The 19,388-nt window shown below is 44.0% G+C and overlaps 1 long non-coding RNA gene across 1 annotated transcript; it reads left to right on the top strand.

The window, feature by feature from the left end:
• The first annotated feature begins 1,413 nt into the window (after positions 1–1,413).
• Positions 1,414–17,888, top strand: LOC141371427 (uncharacterized). Its single transcript, XR_012376380.1, has 4 exons — positions 1,414–1,486; positions 11,521–11,644; positions 12,079–12,194; positions 17,641–17,888. It is a non-coding gene; the product is annotated as an uncharacterized lncRNA (long non-coding RNA).
• Positions 17,889–19,388: the final 1,500 nt, after the last annotated feature.

Genomic DNA, 19,388 nt, shown 5'->3' with positions numbered 1-19,388 from the left:
AAACCGTTGTTTCTTCTGCTATTGCTGCTATTGCTACTGGAGCTTATATACCCGACTCCTACCAAGCTTTCTGATGGAAACTTCAACTAGAAACTGACTTGTTCAAGTTGCAACACTGAAAACAAGTCTCAAAACCTTCTAGGGGAATTTCAAGAAGTTCCTTTTTTTTTTCCCCATGTGTATCAATAATGCTGAGGGAACACAGGCATCAAAATCCCAGGTAATGAACTAAGAGGAAATAAATTTTGGGTGGGGAAAAAGGAAGAAGATGGGCTGCTCACTTCTTTGGATTAACATCATGGCCAATGTGTTTAGAGCCTGCAGCAGGCAGCCACCCTGGGCTCCACAGACTGGAGAAGGAAGGCCAAGGAGACACTCAGGAGGCCAGGTTCAGGTCAAGATCAAGCAATTGTATGTTAGAGGGTCCAAAAGCAAACTCTATGGTTCAGGATCCTAAAGTCAAAGAAAATGAGATGAACGGCAAAGGATTTAGTATAGTTGGGTCCCCCTCCATTACATTATTCCTTTAACATCTGGATTTCAGAAACATACCATTATCACCCACTGTGCTTCATGCACCACACACACCCTTGCACATTCATACAGACACAGCCCTGGGAAGATGATAAAAATGTGTGTATTAGCAATAAGACACAAATATGTAGGGGCACAACCCATGCTCATAGGTGCTTGGTCACGGACAGGTGGGGACAGAAAGTGAAATATCCACAGTCAAGCATATAGACAACCATGACACACTCAAGGCACATCCCCTTGGGCACCCAGATAACCTCACACTCATTTGCACACAAAACTATGGCCCTAGGAGCTCTATACCGATGCACAGAGTTAGCAGAATTAACTAGAAATTCCTAGCAGAGTTTAACATTATTAAGAGGGGTGAAAGGTGAACACAGGATTAGACACCCCTCCCCCACGCCTCCCCCTCTGCACACGAACGGCAAATAAACACTAGCGTGAACACCTACATCGAGGACAAGCCTACAGATGCGGCCGTACCCAGAGCTGCCGAAAGAGGGCGCTGCTGCGAGGCACCTGGGACCCAGGAACTCACTCCCGTCGCCGACATCTCCGTAACCGCGCGCGGTCCCTTGTCCCCGCCGTGTGGGAAGTTCCGGGGTCCCCGCAGAGTTTCAGGTGGGGCGCAGATTCCCATGCTAACTTTCCTTGTAGTTTCTGCGGGGGGAGGGGAGAGGGGGCTGGAAACCCGGGCGAGAGCAGCCGAGCTTCCCAAGCGCACACTTCCTCCCTCCGCTTGTCCCATCCAGAGAGGGCGGGTGCTGCTGACTTGGCGGTCCCACTGGTTATCCGACCTGGTGCTCTGGCTTGGGCGGAGACATTACCTCCAGCTCAGAGCGCCTTCTCCCCTCTCCTCTGCCTTGTAGGCTTCAAGTGAAACAGAAGTTCTTCTCAAATTAACAAAGCAAAGCGTCCTGTATCCAAGACATTTGTAGATATGAACAAAGTAAGTTGCATTGTATTTTGGTTGTATGATACCGTGTGTGTGTGTGTGTGTGTGTGTGTGTGTGTGTGTGTGTGTCTGAGAGCACTTTTGCTTTGTACGATGGGCATCTCTGAGGAATATAGCTAGACGATGATGGGGAAGGGACCTTTCTACAGTTTGATTTTCGTTGTTATATGCTACACATACACACTCACACACACACATCCATAGATTAAAATATGTATCAACTTGGCAAGGGTTCTTTCTGTAAAAATATATTTATTACCCCCAACAAATCATCAAAGCTTACTGAACGGAAAACTTCTTATAAAACCGACGTGCAATAGTTTTACTAATTCATTTATGGTGGCTGCATCACTATAGGTGAGCCCTTCTGTGACAAGAAAAAACTGATTTGAACATAAAATCTAAGTAAAAATAGTGTGCTAGTTATGGAAAAGAAGGTTTAAGGTAAGCCCTCATCCCCCTTTCCACTCAGATTGCAGGTCCAGTCCTGTGTGAAAAGGGTGGGGCGGCCACTCTTCACCTATAGCACGGACAAGTAGCTGTAGATGTTTAAGAGCATGGACTCTCGTGTTAGAGACCTGAATTCCAGCCCCTGCTGTGCACATTACTTAACTTCTCTAAGCCTCAGTTTCCACGTCTGTAAAATGGGATTAATAATAGTACCTGATCTTAGGTTTGTTGTGAGATTAAAGGAGGTCAGATGTAATGCGCTTAGCACAGCATCCTGGTTAAGTGCTTCATAAATGGCTGCTTTATTGATTGATTGATTGATTCTGCCTGTCCCAGGAAGACTTTGGTAGCTTGCTAGGGGACACAGAAGTTGAGTGACAGAATAATATGAGGAGCCAGAAATAGAGCTCCTGATAGTCCTCATGCCAGGAAACCTGGTGGCTCCAGCTGAGCCCCTCATTTGGCTCTGAGCATACAGATAACCAGGATGAGAAAGAAGAAATTGCCTTTGCCCCATTTCTGCCCCATAGGACTATTTTTTTTTAAAAAAGATTTTATTTATTTGACACAGAGAGAGAGAGAGAGCGTACAAGCAGGGGAAGTGGCAGGCAGAGGAAGAAGGAGAAGCAGGCTCCCTGCTGAGCAGAGAGCCCCACATCGGGCCCCATAGGACTATTTTGATGAGTCCAGTTTATCCAGAGAAAGTAGTTCTTTCAGGTAATAAAGAATTCAGGTTCTCAGGCCCTACCTTCAGAGATTATTAGTCAGTAGATCAGGGACAGGGCTCAGGAAACTGCATTTTATTTTATTTTTTTTTTTTTAAGATTTTATTTATTTATTTGACAGAGAGAGAGACGCAGCGAGAGAGGGAACACAAGCAGGGGGAGTGGGAGAGGGAGAAGCAGGCTTCTTGCAGAGCAGGGAGCCCGATGCGGGGCTCGATCCCAGGACCCTGAGATCATGACCTGAGCCGAAGGCAGACACTTAATGACTGAGCCACCCAGGCGCCCCAGGAACCTGCGTTTTAACAAGCTTGCAGGTGATTCTGATGTGGGGGCTGGGGCCTGCCCTTTGAGACACTCTGCACAACTCGGGTGCCCCATTGCCCGGAGACACATCCTTGGCTGTTCTTATCTTTGAATCCTCACAAGGCCAGCCAACACTCCTGTAATGTCAGCCAAATGCTGTTTGTCCTGATTTCACAGAAGAGGTTTATCACCTTGTCTCACTTCACAATCCACATCCTGGCCCTAAGCAAACAGAACCAAACCTGTGATCTCCCTGTGGTTCTTCCTATGGGAAAGGAATGTCCACTGACTAATAGCAGGCACGCTGAGCCCGTAAGATGAAGAGGATCCCCCTAGAAACTGAAAATAACTTGAAGAACTTTTCGACCACAAAACCTTTTTTTTTTAAAGAATGCTCTGAGCTTCTAATACAAGTTGCCCAAAGAAAGGGGAAGTCACATATGCTTCTTAAAATTAAAAATGTTAAAAAAATTATGCAAGCAAGACATGCACGCATGCTACTATAAAAACTTCAAACAATACAAATATATATAGAATAAAAAGCTGAAGCCCTAGTTCACATGACTTCAGAGGTCACCATGGCCAATATTTTGGTGTATATTCTTCTGGAGTCCACTCCCAACCCTTTTCTATGTATTTATATCTATCTGGCTATAGAAATGGGACCATACTATACATATTTTTCTGTAAATTGCTCTTACGACTGTATTTTGTGTCTCGTGGTTTCTTATGTCTTGCTAGAGATCTCCTAGCATATTCTGTCTGGATCAGTTAAGGTGCTTTGGGCATTACTCTCCAGCGAGCTTTTCTCAATCTCCCAAAATAGCTTTGCAATTCCAGGCATTAATCCACACAGGATAGCATTTAAGATAATAAAAGACCATTTTTGTCTTTGTGTCTTTCTTAGGAGCAAAGAATTTGTCCCAGAAGTCCTCATATTCTTCTCATCTCCCTGGTCACCTATAAACTGATCACTGAGAAGGAGAGTGGGCTTACAATGAAAGTCAAGGTTTTAGACAAGTTGGGTTTGCCCTGCGCTGTGGAGAGGATCAATATCCCAGGGAATGGATATTCCAACTAGGTGGAAACTGATGTGGGAAACAAAGTCAGAAGAAAAATTATTGAATTTCCTTACTATCTACAGCCCATTGACAAGTCCTTGAAACAGGAAGAATGACATTTTCTAGGAACTCAGCTGCCTTGATGTTAATACTTTGCTAAGGGCAAAAGGCAATCTTAGCCCAACCCCCAGAGTCCTGCGAGTTTACTTTAACATATCATCCTGGAGTCCTGGTGATGTAGGAAAGATGTTATTAGGGTTCGAAGCCGATGGCCAAGAAAGAATTCTTGAGACGTCTTTGGTGCAAAGACTTCATTGATTTTATGAAAGCACGGGAACAGGACCCGTGGGCAGAGAGAGCCGCACTGGGGTCCTGAGGAGTGGCCCATTATATACTTTCACGTTGGGAGGGGGTTAGGGATAGTGTAAGTCTCTAAGGAATTTTGGAAGCAGGGTTTTCAGGACCTTGAGGGGGCTAGCTGTTGCTAGGAAAAGGTCATTTATTACCATCTAATAAAACCTTAGTCATGAGACCCTTCAGATGTATATCAGTGGGCCGTATGCTTGGGGGATGATTACCAACATGGATCTTGGGGGTGTTTAGAGATAAAGGAAGTTTCCAAAGGAATTTCTATATGTTAAAGTAGACTCACAGGATCCTGGTGTCAGTCGGGTGGGAGGTGGTCAGGCTAGGATTGCCTTTTGCCCTTAGCAAAGTATTAACATCGAGGCAGTTGAGTCCCTAGAGGAATGTCACTCTGCCTGTTTCAGGATCTTGTCAACGGGCTGTAGGTAATAAGGAAATTTAATAATTTTTCTTCTGCCTTTGTTTCCCACATCACTGGGCTCCCTGCTCAGCGGGGATCCTGCTTCTCCCTCTGCTTGTGCTCTTGATCTCTTGCTTGTTCTCTCTCAAATAAATACATAAAATCTTTAAAAATGTTTAAAAAATATAAAAATTCCTTTGGAAACTTCCTTTATCTCTACCCCCCCCCAAGGTACTTGTTGGTAATCATCCCCCAAGCATACGGCCCACTGATACACATCGGAAGGGTCTCATGACTAAGGTTTTATTAGACGTTAATAAATGACCTTTTCCCAACAATAGCCAGCCCCCTCAAGGTCCTCGAAAGCTTGCTTCCAAAATTCCTTGGAGACTTATACTATCCCTAACCCCCTCCCAACTTGAAAGTATATAATGGGCCACTTCTCATGACCCCAGTGCGGCTCTCTCTGCCCACGGGTCTTGTCCCCTTGCTTTAATAAAACCACGTTTTGCACCAAAGACGTCACAAGAATTCTTTCTTGGCCGTTGGCGTCAAATCCTAACGTTTTTTCCTTCATCAGAACCCAGGTAGGCAACTGAGAGTCAAATATATCTGTTAGGTGAGCCCAAGTGGTTAGGGCTGTCAACGAAGTGAAGAGATACAATTATGTAGCTATCACTCAAGTCCAGGTGTTCTTCTCCCAAATGATTAGTAGCTTTTGAAGGGACACTTCTAGTTCAGGGGCATGGGAAGTAGCTCCCACCTTCGTGGGAGATGTGTGCTAAGAAAAAAGACTGGGGCGGGGGATGGGAAGGAAAGAGAGACAAAGAAAAAAGACCTGGGGTTCTATGGCCAAAATTTTAACAGTGACTATCTGAGTGGCATGATTGTAGATGATTTTTGGTTTCTTCTTTATGATTTCCTCAATTTTCCAAAATGCCTATCATGAACTTGGATTACTTTTCTATTCAGAAAAAAAATGTCATTGAAAAAAGACACGAACAAAGCACACAAGAAAGGCAGAGTAGGTAGTGGTTAGGAATTTGCGTTCTAGAGCCAGATAGTCCTAGTTTAGCTCATGATCCACATTTATTTCGTATAATTGAAGGTGCTCCTGGGATGAAAATTGCTGCGTCACTGCTGAAGCGCTAGACTTTCTGGGTGGTGACAGAGGGGCCTCTGTCATGTGTGGGGTTTCTTGGAGGCAGGGGACAGCCTGAAGTAATCTCATTCAGTTTTTCAAGTGTCCTTCAAATATACATTTTTTGTTTTAACGCTTTGTAAAAGATCCCTAACGTCAGCTTCTTTTTTAAAGGGGCTGAGATGTTTTCACCAACCTCTTCCCCTTCAACAATGAGTCCAGTCACATTTCTAGAAAGTCATCCTTCCATCTGGGCCTGTGCTCTGAAGGCAGTAGGTCAGATGTCATCACTGCTCAAGTTCATCCCCCACGTGGGCTTCTTTGCCAGCTAGACCGGACTGACTTGCTGAGGAAGGCAAGAGCTCCACTTTGTCATGGATGTTTTCATTTGCATATGGAAATCTTTTTCTCTTCCTTTCTAAGGGCAATTTTTTTCTTTAAATTTTTTATTGTTATGTTAATCACCATGCATTACATCATTAGTTTGTGATGTAGTGTTCCATGATTCATTGTTTGTGCATAACACCCAGTGCTCCATGCAGAACGTGCCCTCCTTAATACCCATCACCAGGATAACCCATCCTCCCACCCCCTCCCCTCTAGAACCCTCAGTTTGTTTTTCAGAGTCCATCCTCTCTCATGGTTCGTCTCCCTCTAAGGGCAAATTTATGTTAATCCCAGTGAAAGGAATGGGTGTGCAGACATCCGGAAGGAAGTGGGTGTGTCCTGGGCTGTAGGACCCCTGAGGTGTTTATTTTATTTTTTTTTAATTTTTTTTTTAAGATTTTATTTATTTATTTGAGAGAGAGAATGAGAGAGAGAGAGCACGAGAGGGAAGAGGGTCAGAGGGAGAAGCAGACTCCCTGCTGAGCAGGGAGCCCGATGCGGGACTCGATCCCAGGACTCCAGGATCACGACCTGAGCCGAAGGCAGTCGCTTAACCAACTGAGCCACCCAGGCGCCCCCCCTGAGGTGTTTAAATGCTTCTGTTAAGAAAGAAGTGGGAACACTGTCTGGTATTGCTGTCACCTGAGACAGGTAGAACAAGGCAGGGTGGATCCAAGGTGGAGAGGGCAAGCTTCTGGGGTGAAGTACTACCAAAGGGGACCCCTTTCCACATCAACCCAAACCAAAAGACGATTATTACGTATCAACTGCCCCCCCCCTGCATTTGTAGGGTAAATTGTTAAATCACCATTCAATAAAGCATATTCCAGCTGCTGGAATTCCTTGGAGCATGGAATTCTCTAGACAGGAAGTAGCTTGACCAAAAATCAGAGCCTGAGATTTGGAACATCTCCCACTGTGACTGCTGATTGATTTGGGACTCTCCGTTCATTAGGAAGTTATATTCATCTGGGCTTTTTTTGTATCTTGCTCTGGAGATCTGCCCTGGAAGGTAGCTATCGACCTTGGTCTCCTGCCCTGTCATTTTCTCTCCAAGTTTTGGCTTTGAAAATCCTATCTACTTATCGATATACCTTTCTTTATTTTTGATGGTACTTTTAAAAAATAACTCAGGCCCCTCGTTAAAAGAAATCAAATAGTACAAAGGTTATTAAGTGTTATTAAGTCTGTCTTCTTTAGGTGCCTTCTGGACTCCCCAGTGTGAAAATTGTTTATATCACAGATCCTGGGCAGGCTGTCCGAACTTACCCATCACATTTGGTGATGATCTTTCAGTCATTTTACATGAATATGTAACAACCAAATAGAAACAATTTTATTTATGTTTTTGAACAGGTGAGAAATGTTCCTTTAGATCATAGGAGACCATAGGAGATAGAATTGTATGACTTCGGCACTGCCTCCAACAAGCTCCACTCTGTTTGGGGAGAACTGATAAGGCATGAAAGTTAAATAATGGCAAGGTGAAAATGTGGCTAGGTCCTGGGCGGTTAGTTACCAAACTAATTTACGCCTAAGGCATTATCGTGTTTGTGACATAAGCACCACGGATAACGAAATGCCACTCTGTAGTCTCTGGAAGGCCAGAGAAATTTAGCAAAAGGAGGAGCAGCATCCTCAGTCCTAGCAAGAAGCAGCACAGTGAACAGACGCTGTCGTTGACCGGTCTTGAGTTTTGGTCTCTGTTCTGTTCTGCCAGATAGATGATCTTGGGCAAACTCCTTCAACATTCTGAACCTCAGTTTCCTCATCTGAGGAAGAGGGGACCACTGGTAGTGCCCACCTCAGAGAGTACATAGAAGGATCAAATTACATTTCGTGTAGAAGGTGGATCAATAGATGGCAACTGTCATTAAAATTAAATAATATAAAAAGGGAATGTGGGGGTGCCTGGGTGGCTCAGTTGGTTAAGCGACTGCCTTTGGCTCAGGTCATGATCCTGGAGTCCCGGGATCGAGTCCCGCATTGGGCTCCCTGCTCAGCAGGGAGTCTGCTTCTCCCTCTGACCCTCCCCCCTCTCGTGCTCTCTCTATCTCATTCCCTCTCTCAAATAAATAAATAAAATCTTTTAAAAAAAAAAGGGGAATGTGGTTGGCTGACAGGTGAGTTTCTGGTCCTACAATGGAGCAATTAATAGGTCACCAAACAGCAAAGCTTTAATAATGATTTTGCCTTTGTTTGTTTAGTTACTTTTCATTTGACCACCTGTCATGTTACTGAGCACCTTCTCTATGCCAGATGCTATGGCAGTGTAGTAGTAGGAACACTGTCCCCTGCTGTGATGCTCTCACGGATCCTAGAGGGCCACCAAAGAACCCAGAGGCAATGACACTGCAGTGTGACATATCTTACGATGATGATCATCACAGGGTGCTTTAGAATTTTACTTGTCTTTGGGGTGGTAGTCACGGAAGGCTTCCCAGCAGAGGTGATGTCTAAGCTGAGACCTGAAGAACGAGGAGTTTGCATGAGAAACAATAAGACAACATTTTTGAGTGTGCTTCTGTCTACCAGGTACCATGCTGTGTTTCACGTGTGTTTTCCCATCTAGGATGCAACAAAACTATGAGGTAGGTACTGTCCTGCCCACTTTACAGGTGAGAAAACTGAGGCTCATAGATGTGAAGTTAACTTGCCAAAGAAAATGTAGCTAGTAAGTAGAGAAGCTGAGATTGAGACACGGCCCATGTTCGAGTCCATCAGTACCATCTGTCATGCACGACCAGCCTACATTATGCTTACAAAGTGAGGGCAACTCAGGTTAGCAGGAAAGGCATTATCCTCAGCCAAGCCATATATAGGAGGTCAGAGGAATAAATGGTTTTCTGATATGTGGGAAATAGGAGGGGAGGAGGAGATGTGATTCCAGTGGTTTTCGAGAATGATGCATCCAGATATGAGGGCCAGGTGGGGAGAGACTGGGGGACAGAAGTCTCAGAAAAGAGAGTGCAACAGCAATCCAGTATGAATGGACGGAGACGGCACTCATGCATCCTCCCACTGCAAAGGGGAGGGAGCCACACAGCCTTCCACTCTGTGAGTATGAACTCCCCAGGTACCACTGGACAGGTATCAGGGTGCACTGGGCTTACATATAAGCCTAGAAGATGAAGAGGGCTGGTTAAGAGGAAGTAAGCAAAGGGTTGGGAGGATCAAGCAAACACACTCAGTGTTTGGTGCCATAGTGCAGGCCACATCTAGACAAATGAGCAGCAATCCAGCAAATACTCTCCATTTCTGTCATCCAATTGGATAGTCCAAGTTGTGGTTCCAATCATGAGTTGAGCAAGGGATACCGATGAGTCTGGGAATTGATTGCCCATGTATCAACTTTTGCAGTGATCCGTGTATTCCAAAATGAGCAAGAGTCATTTGGACCCATCAGTTTCTGAGGCAGAAACTTCCCCTAAGAATGATAGGTGGGCATCATTGAGGAGTTCTTGAGTGCTGTCCTTGTAATGGCAGCTAACTTTTATTTAGAACATTTGTTTCTTGCCAGACACCAATTAAAAGCTTTATAGTTAGTCCTCATAACAACCCTTTTTTAGGCAAAGACCCTGGAGGTAGAGACAGAATGAGTGTCTGGGATTCATGATCTCAGCTACCACCCTGGACCGGAGACCTCTGCCCTGGGCTGCTGATAGAACTGGCCCATGTTTTTATGTGAAGGGCTGTTTTCCAGAAAAGCCTTTTGAATGCTTTGGGCTTGACAGTTAAAATTCTGGCATTTGTTTACCTCATAGTCACTTCTCGAATGACAATTAGGTACCAGGCACTGTGCTAAGTTCTGTGGACACAGCTGTGAGCAAACAGACAGACTCTGCCCCATCGGAGGTAAATGTGTATGTGTAGACGACAAAAATACTATGAAGGAAATGAATGGTGGGTGGGATGGAACAGCAGGGAGACGGTGCTGCAGTAGGTCAGGGGAGGCCTGTCTGATGAGGTGGCATTTAAGATGGGACCTGAAAGTGAACCAGGGTAAGAGCAAGCAAGAAGTCCCCATAATGAGAGAGCGCTGCATGTGTCTGAGGAGCTGAAGGGACGCCAGTGCGAGCAGAGCAGAGGACTGTGGGAGGTGCCCGGCTGGGCTGGGCAGGCCCCAGGCTGGTACTGTAGTTGGGATGGCCTGTGGCATGGGCACTTCTAGCACGGACAGGTGGAAAAGTCCCTGAGCGGAAGCCGCTACAACACCCTCACCAACATGCAGGTATGCTTCTAACAAGAGCAGGACAGAGGAGGTCCCCGGGAGCTGTAAAACATTACTGACTCGACTCCACTCGACAGGAGGGTTCTAAACCTTCTCAGCTGACAGAGCCCTGCGTGCCTCAGTGGCTTTTTCTCACTGACCCCTGCAGCAGAAAGAGATACCTGATGGTTTCACTTAAGTAGTTGGGTCCAGACAGCTTCATAAGTCTTTATGTTCTAACAACTTTTTTTTTAAAGATTTTATTTATTTATTTGATAGAGACACAGCGAGAGAGGGAACACAAGCAGGGGGAGTGGGAGAGGGAGAAGTAGGCCTCCCGCGGAGCAGGGAGCCCAATGTGGGGCTCGATCCCAGGATCCTGGGATCATGACCTGAACCGAAGGCAGACGCTTAACGACTGAGCCACCCAGGCGCCACCTTCTAACAACTTTTTAGTAGTCATTTGAAAAAAATGATAACACAGAAGTGGAAAGAAGAAAATGATAATTCTGTTGCTTCTCAAGTCACCCGATTACTAATGGGCTGTGTGGGGGATCAGATTGGACGTTGCTGCCTTTGTTTCCTGTTCCACACCGATTTCCTCACGCTGCTGGAAACACAGCTTGGCAGAGATAGGCCATCACCGAAAGGAACGTGGCAACGAGTGTCTAACATTGACACTCAGAATAGCCCTGAGTCGGTGCAGTGTTCAACAGGTGTTGAGTATCCCGCGTTTCCTTTGGGGAATTTCAAATATCTCACAGCACTTCTGTGAATTTACATGGTACCCTGGGGGTGATTTGGTGGACAGTGTGGGGACCACATAACTAGACATATTGGTTTCTGATTATAGAACTGAGATCATCCTTTGCTGCTAAATCCAAAGCCATCTTTGAGTACATAGTAACATTTTGTGTTAGGATTCCAGGAAACAACATTGCCACTCTTTCTGAAAACTCTATCCTATCTGCCCTTAAATCCATAGGGATGCCTCAGAGTGCGAACCCAGTCTGACTACTTTGGATAGTGGAGAGAGGAGGAAAAGCGGGAGAAATGCATCCAGATCTTCAGCAAAAGCGTGAAAGCATGCACTGTTGAATAAAGAGGAAGTGAGTATGCGATATGCAATAGTGATTTGGAGCCTTTGATGAAGAAATGAATGCTAGATTCTGAAGGGTTGGTTGTTGTCAGAACCTGCAGTTAAGCTGGCTAAGCCTTGTGGCATTGCCCTTTGTAATCAGGAACATCCTTTCAGAAGGCAATTGTAGAACATGGGGAGAAGAAATTTAACACCTGCTCTACCAGCATATTTCTTTGGTTGCTCTCATCTATTTTCTTAGCTGGATGCCATTCTTGGTGAGTGAGAAAAAGTGTGAGGATTAGCGAGTGAGCAAATGAGCAGACCTGTCTTAGGAATGCTCCAGAACTTTGCTGCAATATAAATATCATGCTATCTCAAAGAATAATAGTCGGTAGAACCAGTTGACTTTAAGGCAGTTTAACTTTCTCTTTCTGCATGACATCATGTATGTAAATTTTCCAGGTCGACTGAGACACCGATGAAACCAGTTCCCGTGGCAACTGGAAGATATCCTTACATCATCCTTGTGATGGCTGGACCCAGGAAATCAGCGGGAGAGCCCACAGTACCACACAGAGGTAGGATGTGTCCTCACTGGTAACCCTTTAGGCATGAGAATGAAGAAGAGTTCTTCGGTTGGCTTTAGGCTATCTCATTCCACCTGGCAGTTGACCAGAGAGACACTTCCTCGGGGGAAATCCTAGCCTTCGAAATGTCTCACTCGTGTCATCCCGTTGAATGGTCCGAGTCCTCTCTGCATGGTGTAGCCATTGGAGTTTCCTTCTGGGTCGGCTGACTTTGGTCATGGCATGCCACAGGGAGAGTGGGTCCAGTGGTTAATTTATGCAGAAAAAGCATGACTTCCTTGGAGGCTGGGGTGGGAAACAGTGATATATCCTTTTAAGCTTGGATGACCTGACCTGGAGCCGCCTTTTCTCTCTACGTATTTCATTTAAAGTAAACTCATGCTACCTTTTGAGGTGGAATATAGGACATAGTTAAATGTGATGGTATCCAAGAGCCCAGATGCTTAAACACAGATTTATTGTTTATATGGCACTGGGAAAGGTACTCAATTTTTCCGTGCTATACCTTCCTCATGTTAAAATGTAGGTGCCTTTTCTAGTACTTACCACAAAGGTAAAGTAGGTTGTGAAGATTGAAGTAGGTACTACATAGAGAGGACTTATGCTTTTGGAATAGAACCTGGCTTATCAGACACTCTGTACCTGTTATTTTTATTATTTGAAGACTGCTGTCCTCCAGGGCTAGAGACATAGATTATGAAGTTCTTTGATGCCTCATTCTCTTCTAAGTCTTTGAGTCTTTAGAATGAAATCGGACACAGAATTGGTGTTGTTGATTAACAAATTATAAAAATATTCCCCAGCAGATGCTCAGGTACTGCTGAAGGCTACAAGAACTCTCAGGGCCCATGGTCATAAAACTAATGCAACAAAATGGTCCTTAATTACAGTTTCAGAGGCTCCTATGTCATTTTCTTCTATATCCACTCAAAATTATTGTATTTGAATGGATTATATCTATTCAGACTCTCTCATTGTTCTATTGGAAACTTTTAGAGCTAAGGCTTGAAGTCAAGGCCCCTTATTCTGCTAAACTTGCAGGATGACAAAATCTGGGGCTTTTAGGAGCCAGTAGGAAAAGTAAACAGGTGAAGGGTGCCCCATGTGTGATTCTGGATGGCATTGGAGATACCAAAATACTAGGGTCCTCACACCTCATCTAAATGCATTCAAATTCGATTTTTAAATATTAAGACCTTTATTTTTTAGAGCAGTTAACATTCCCAGCAAAACTGAGGGGAAGGTACAGAGAATTCCCATATACCATCTGCCCCACCCCCCACATACACATCCTCCCCATCATCACTAGAGTGGTACATTGGTTACAATGGATGAACCTACACTGACATGTCATTATCAGCCAAAGTCCATAGTTTGCATTACGGTTCACCCTTGGTGTTGTATATTCTGTGGGTTTGGACAAATGTATGATGACATATATCCACCGTTAAGATATCATATAGACTATTTGCCCTGTCTTAAAAATCCTCTGTGTCCACCTTTTCATCCCTCTTCTCTGCAGTTCCTGGCAACCTCTGATCTTTTTATTGTCTTCATAATTTTGCCTTGTCTAGCATGTCATAGAATTGAAGTCATACAGTATGTAGTCTTTTCAGATTGACTTCTTTCACTTGGTAATATGCATTTAAGTTTCCTTCATGTCTTTTCATGACTTAATACTCATTTCTTTTCAGTGCTGAATCATATTCCATTGTCTGGATGTTCTGCAGTTTATTTATTCATTCACCTATTGTAAGACGTCTTTGTTGTTTCCAAGTTTTGGCACTTATCAAGAAAGCTTCTATAAACATCCATGTGCAGGTTTTTGTGGGCACATAGTTTTCACCTCCTTTGGGTAAATACCAACGAGTGTGATTGCTGGATTGTATGGTCAAAGTACGTGCAGTCTTGTAAAAAACCATCAAGCCGACTTCCAAAGTGGCTACACCTCCAATTCAGTTTTTTAAAAAAAACAATATTGTCGTGCTCGCTTCGGCAGCACATATACTAAAAAACAATATTGTAATCACTACAACAAACATGTCTGTGGGTCGAATTTGTACTGACTGATTGCAACTTTGGAAAGGGTGCATACAACTTGCCACAGTATAATAAAGCTCAGAATTCTGCACTAAGAATCATAGTGAATATGACTTCTCTTGATATCTCATTGGTCTACGTGAAAAATGGGATGAACAAACGATTATCTCCTCTTCAAAGTGCTCAGGACAAAAGTGCTTTCAGTGTAGTGCAGGCACCAAACACATCCAGGAAGACAGAGATCCCCTCCCAGGAAGCACTGAAACAAGTGCATTCATTCATTCATTCATTCATCCATGACACTTTTATTGAATGCATAGTGTATCGTTTGGTTGAGAGGGGACCCCTTTTCCTAAGGAGTTTACAGTTTAACAGGGGAGATAAACCAAGTGCTCAGCTGGCCCTTAAACAGGACAGGATGAGAGAAACGCTCTGAGACTGCAAAAAGGGCGAGGGGAACGTAAGGGAAAGAGAGAGCATGCCCACTGGGGAGGGTGAAGGCAGATAACATGAAGCAGGGGACTGTCACGGTAGATTGAAAGGAGGGGGCCACATAGTGATAAGGAGAACAGGAGGGGGTGGGGGAAATGAGGTAAGAATATGCAGGGGCCAAGTGTCCAAGAGATGCCAAATAGTTCTCCTTCCTTGAGTTTAGTGTCCACTGAAGAAAAAATGGACAAGGAAGCTGGAAAGATGACAGCAGACAGACACACAAACAATGGACAATGCTTGAGCCCTATGAGCAAAGCCCAGTTAAGATCAGAGTGAGGGAAAATTCTTGCTCTTCACTCAACGTGGGCTCTTTCCCCCAAACTCTCTATGCTTTGGTGTCTTCTTCTGTAAAATGAGGATAATACTAACACATTAGTATTTTACTTCTTGTAAAGTTCTTACAAGAAATACTACTACTAACTGAGCAAAAACCATGGGTCAGGTTCTATGCCACATGCTTTATATGCATTCACTGATTTTATCCTTACAACCACCTTATGAAGAAGTTACTTTACAATCCCCACTGATGTCTGAGGAAAATGAAGCACAGAGAGAAAAAGTAACTCAACATATGTCATAGAGCTAGAGAATGGCAGGGCAGGGATCATGAGATCCTATGTAATGTATGATTTGGTCAAGATCATGCATGTGAGCTCTTGGTGCCTGTCCACAGCAGTCACTCAGCACATGCTAGCTATCGTTGTTAATTCTATTAGCATTGTTATTTGACCCGAGGAATCACCTTAGGTTTCATGGAGGGGGCGATATTTGCAATCAGCCTTGAGAAGGACATTCGAGACCATGGGCAAGCTGGAGTTGCACAGCTTTGCCACAGAGAGTAGGGAGGAGCCCCTGAGGCTGGATGCAAGACTCCAAGGGAAGCAGGAGAGAAGGGTACAGCTGACGAGGCAATAAAATGGCCTGGCTGTCTAGCAGTAGACAGTGTGTCAGCATTCGAGGTTTTAAATATAGGAAGTGAAGAGATCAGAGCTTTGCTTAACATTGTGTTTAGCGAGCTAAACTGTCTGTTCTGGAGGCCGTGCTGTCCTCCAGGGTAGCTCTTCAACCGTGAGTCCTGGCTGGGAAGTGCCCACTTCTGGTCGTGATGCCCGGGGGCCAGAAGAGGAAACAACGATGATAGGAATCTCCATTCAGAAGTCCAGCTTTCACTTTAGACTCACCTCTCGATGGGGGCAGGCGTCTTTGGGTGCTCGTGTGTGAGGGGGGAAAGAGAAACTCAAGAGCAGAAGTGCCGCTGCAAGTCACGTGGCTTTCTGCACCATCTCTCCCATTTCTCCCTCCCCTGGTGACACTTCCTTTTAAGATCCAAAAAAGCAAAAGCTGACTTAAACCATCTACAGGGCCAAACATTCCCGGGTGAAAATGAGGGGCTGCTCGAGAGGAAATGAAAGGAGACAGAGATGTGTTTGCCTTAAGAGTTTTCTGCTGTGATCCACTGGACAGATTCATGTTGAAATAGAAAGATAGGTCCAAAAACGTAATGCAAACGCAGGTGTCCGGAGTTCCTGCCAGAGACACACAGAGGGGAGGAATTTGTGGAGTCTTTGGCCAGGAAGCAGCCTGTTGAAGTGAAAATGGCACAGAAATAGAAACCAGACGCCCTGGGATCTTCTGGTCCAGTGTTTTCCAAAGGGCAAATGTCCTGCGGGGTGATTTTAGACTGCAAAGGAACAACTGATTAAACAGTCACAAATTGGGATGCCTGGGTGGCTCAGTGCGTTAAGCATCTGCCTTCAGCTCAGAACATGATCCCAGGGTCCTGGGTTCGAGTCCTGAGTCTCTGTCTGCCTGCCGTTCCCCCTGCTTGTGCTCTCTCTCTCTCTCTGACAAATAAATGAATAAAATCTTAAAAAAAAATAAACAGTTACAAATCCCAGATGAGAACTTTCCCCCATTTCAAAGTTACTTTTCAGTTCCTTGGATGCCATCGGGGGGAAGAGTCAGTTTGGGGCTAAGGTGTCTGGAAGACCTCTCCATCACTTGGGGATCTCTTTTGAACAGGGTACAGGCCTCAGGGACAGAGGCGGTAGCAGGCAATACCACCATTCCAGAGGGTCTCAGCCTTGGTTCACACTCTTGTTTCCTCAGGAGAACTTTAGAAAATTACATAGGTCTGGGCTTCTCTGTCCACTGAAGAGTTCTAGTTCGATAGATCTGGGGGACGGCCTGGGCATGGGACTTTTAAAAGCTCTCCAGGCAGCAGTTTCTAATTAAAATCATTTTATATTGTATTTCTGAATCAGTCATGGCAAGTTATACTGCTTTTCTATTTAACTAATGAAGTAAAATTTCCTTTCAATATCAATTGACTTATGCAAAAATGGTAAGTGCCTATTAAGAAAAAAAACCAAAAACGGAATCCTGCAGGTGGTATTTAGCTGTGGCAAAAACAAAATAAGTATTGAGTGAACTTGGCAAAACTCTCTCTTGGATCTTTTCTTAGCTCTACAATTTCTGACCTCCTGTGGGTCCAGTCTTCCTCTCAATGACAAAATGGAAACAATGATCCCAGGTCACCTTTTTCTCAGTGGTTTTACCCCTGGAATCCAATTATTGAGCTTCAAGTTTGACTTGCTAGAGCAAATGTGAGGCAGGAGATGACCCATGCTACAGGAAGGGGCTGAGGGCAGATTTCTGGTGAACTGGATCTGGGGCTTTTTAGACCAGGCTATTTGAAACTATTTCCAGGGAATCTCCTCTCTCTCCCTGCCAAGATGACCCACTGGTCTCCATGAAAGGTCTCAACCTCTAGTTATGAGTGATTTACTCCCGTGGCAGTAAACTAAAGAACAACTCAAAGTCCCACCAAGGCCTCCAAGGGTTGCACATTTGCTTTTTGTTTGTTTGTTTTTTAAAAGATTTTATTTATTTATTTATTTGACAGAGAGAGAGCAGGGGGAGCAGCAGAGGGAGAGGGAGAAGCAGACCCCCTGATGAGCAGAGAGCCTGATGCAGGGCTCCATCCAAGGACCCTGAGATCATGACCTGAGCCAAAGGACGACGCGTAACCGACTGAGCCACCAAGGTGCCTCCAAGTGTTGCACGTTTGAATGGAAGCTGGACATCCTGTATTCCCACCATCGCAGTCAGGATCTTCCAAAATATTGTCATCTCCAGCTGTAATCAATGCAAAAATTAATTAATGAGATATCTTATATTCTTTTTTTGTACTAAGTCTGAAATCTAATTTTTTTCCTTCTTTATAAAAAATAGCTTTAGTAATCTGTAATTCACATACCATACAATTCTCCCATTTAAAATGTACAATTCAGGGGCGCCTGGGTGGCTCAGTCGTTAAGCATCTGCCTTCGGCTCAGGTCATGATCTCAGGGTCCTGGGATCGAGCCCCATGTTGGGCTCTCTGTTCAGCAGGGAGTCTGCTTCTCCCTCTCCCACTCCCCTGCTTGTGTTCCCTCTCCCGCTATCTCTCTCTCTGTCAAATAAATAAATAAAATCTTTAAGAAAAAAATTTTTAAAAAATTAAAATGTACAATTCAGTGGTTTTTAGTACATTCACCTATGTGCAACTGTTTCCACAATCAGTTTTAGAACCTTTTCATCATCTTGAAATGAAGCCCCATACCCTGGCCTTATCACTTTTCTACCACCCCAGCCACCCTCCCTGTCCTAAGCAATCATTTATCCACTTTCTGTCCCTTTAGATGTCCATATTCTGGACATTTCATATAAATGGAATCATGCTACATAATTATGTAGTCTCACTACATATTATGTAGTCTTTTATGACTGGTTTCTTTCATTGAGCATGTTTTCAAGCTTCATCTGTGTCCAATCATGTATCAGTGCTTCTTCATTCCTTCTTACGGACAAATAATATTCCCACGTAAGGATGTGTCACATTTCGTTTATTCGTTTACCCATTGACGGACACTTGGATTGTTTCCACCCTTTGGCTGCTATGAATAATCCTACTATAACATTTGTATACAAGTTCCTGTGTCGACACATGTTTTCATTCTTCTTGGATAGTTACCTAGGATTGGAATTGCTGGGTCATATTGTAAATTTATGCCTAATCATTCCAGGAACAGCCAGATTGTTTTCCAAAGTGGCTCCACATTTTGCATTTTGCATTCCCATCATAGTGTATGAGGGTTCCGATTGATCCATATTCTTAACAACATTTGTTGTTATCTGGCTTTTTGATTCTAGCCATCTGAGTGGGTAGGAGGTGATAGTTCATTGTGGTTTTGATTTGCATTTCCCTGATAACTAATGGTATGGGGTGTCTTTTCATGTATTTATTGGCCATTTAATATCTTTCTTGGAGAAATATCTATTCAGATCCTTTGCCCATTTTTAATTAGGTTACTTGTCTTCCTATTATTGAGCTGTAAGAGTTCTTTATGTATTCTAGATACAAGTCCCTTATCAGATATATGATTTGCCAATATTTTTTCCCATTCTGTGGGTTGTCATTTCACTTTCTTGATGGTGTCCTTTGAAGCAAGCAAGTTTTAAATTTTGATAAGGTCTCATTTATGTATTTTTTTTCTTTTGTTGTTCATGAAGCAGAAGCAGTTCTAAGAGGAAAGTTTATAGCAATAAATGCCTACATTAAGTAAAAAAAAAAAAAGGATCTCAAATAAACAACCTTACTTTATACCTCAA

Source organism: Callorhinus ursinus, unplaced genomic scaffold (genome assembly GCF_003265705.2).
Source record: "Callorhinus ursinus isolate GAN/ISIS: 27379988/994484 unplaced genomic scaffold, GSC_fseal_2.0 scaffold3, whole genome shotgun sequence".
NCBI lineage: Eukaryota > Metazoa > Chordata > Mammalia > Carnivora > Otariidae > Callorhinus > Callorhinus ursinus.
Note: the sequence above shows the minus strand (reverse complement) of the source record. Positions and strands in the feature narration are given on the sequence as shown.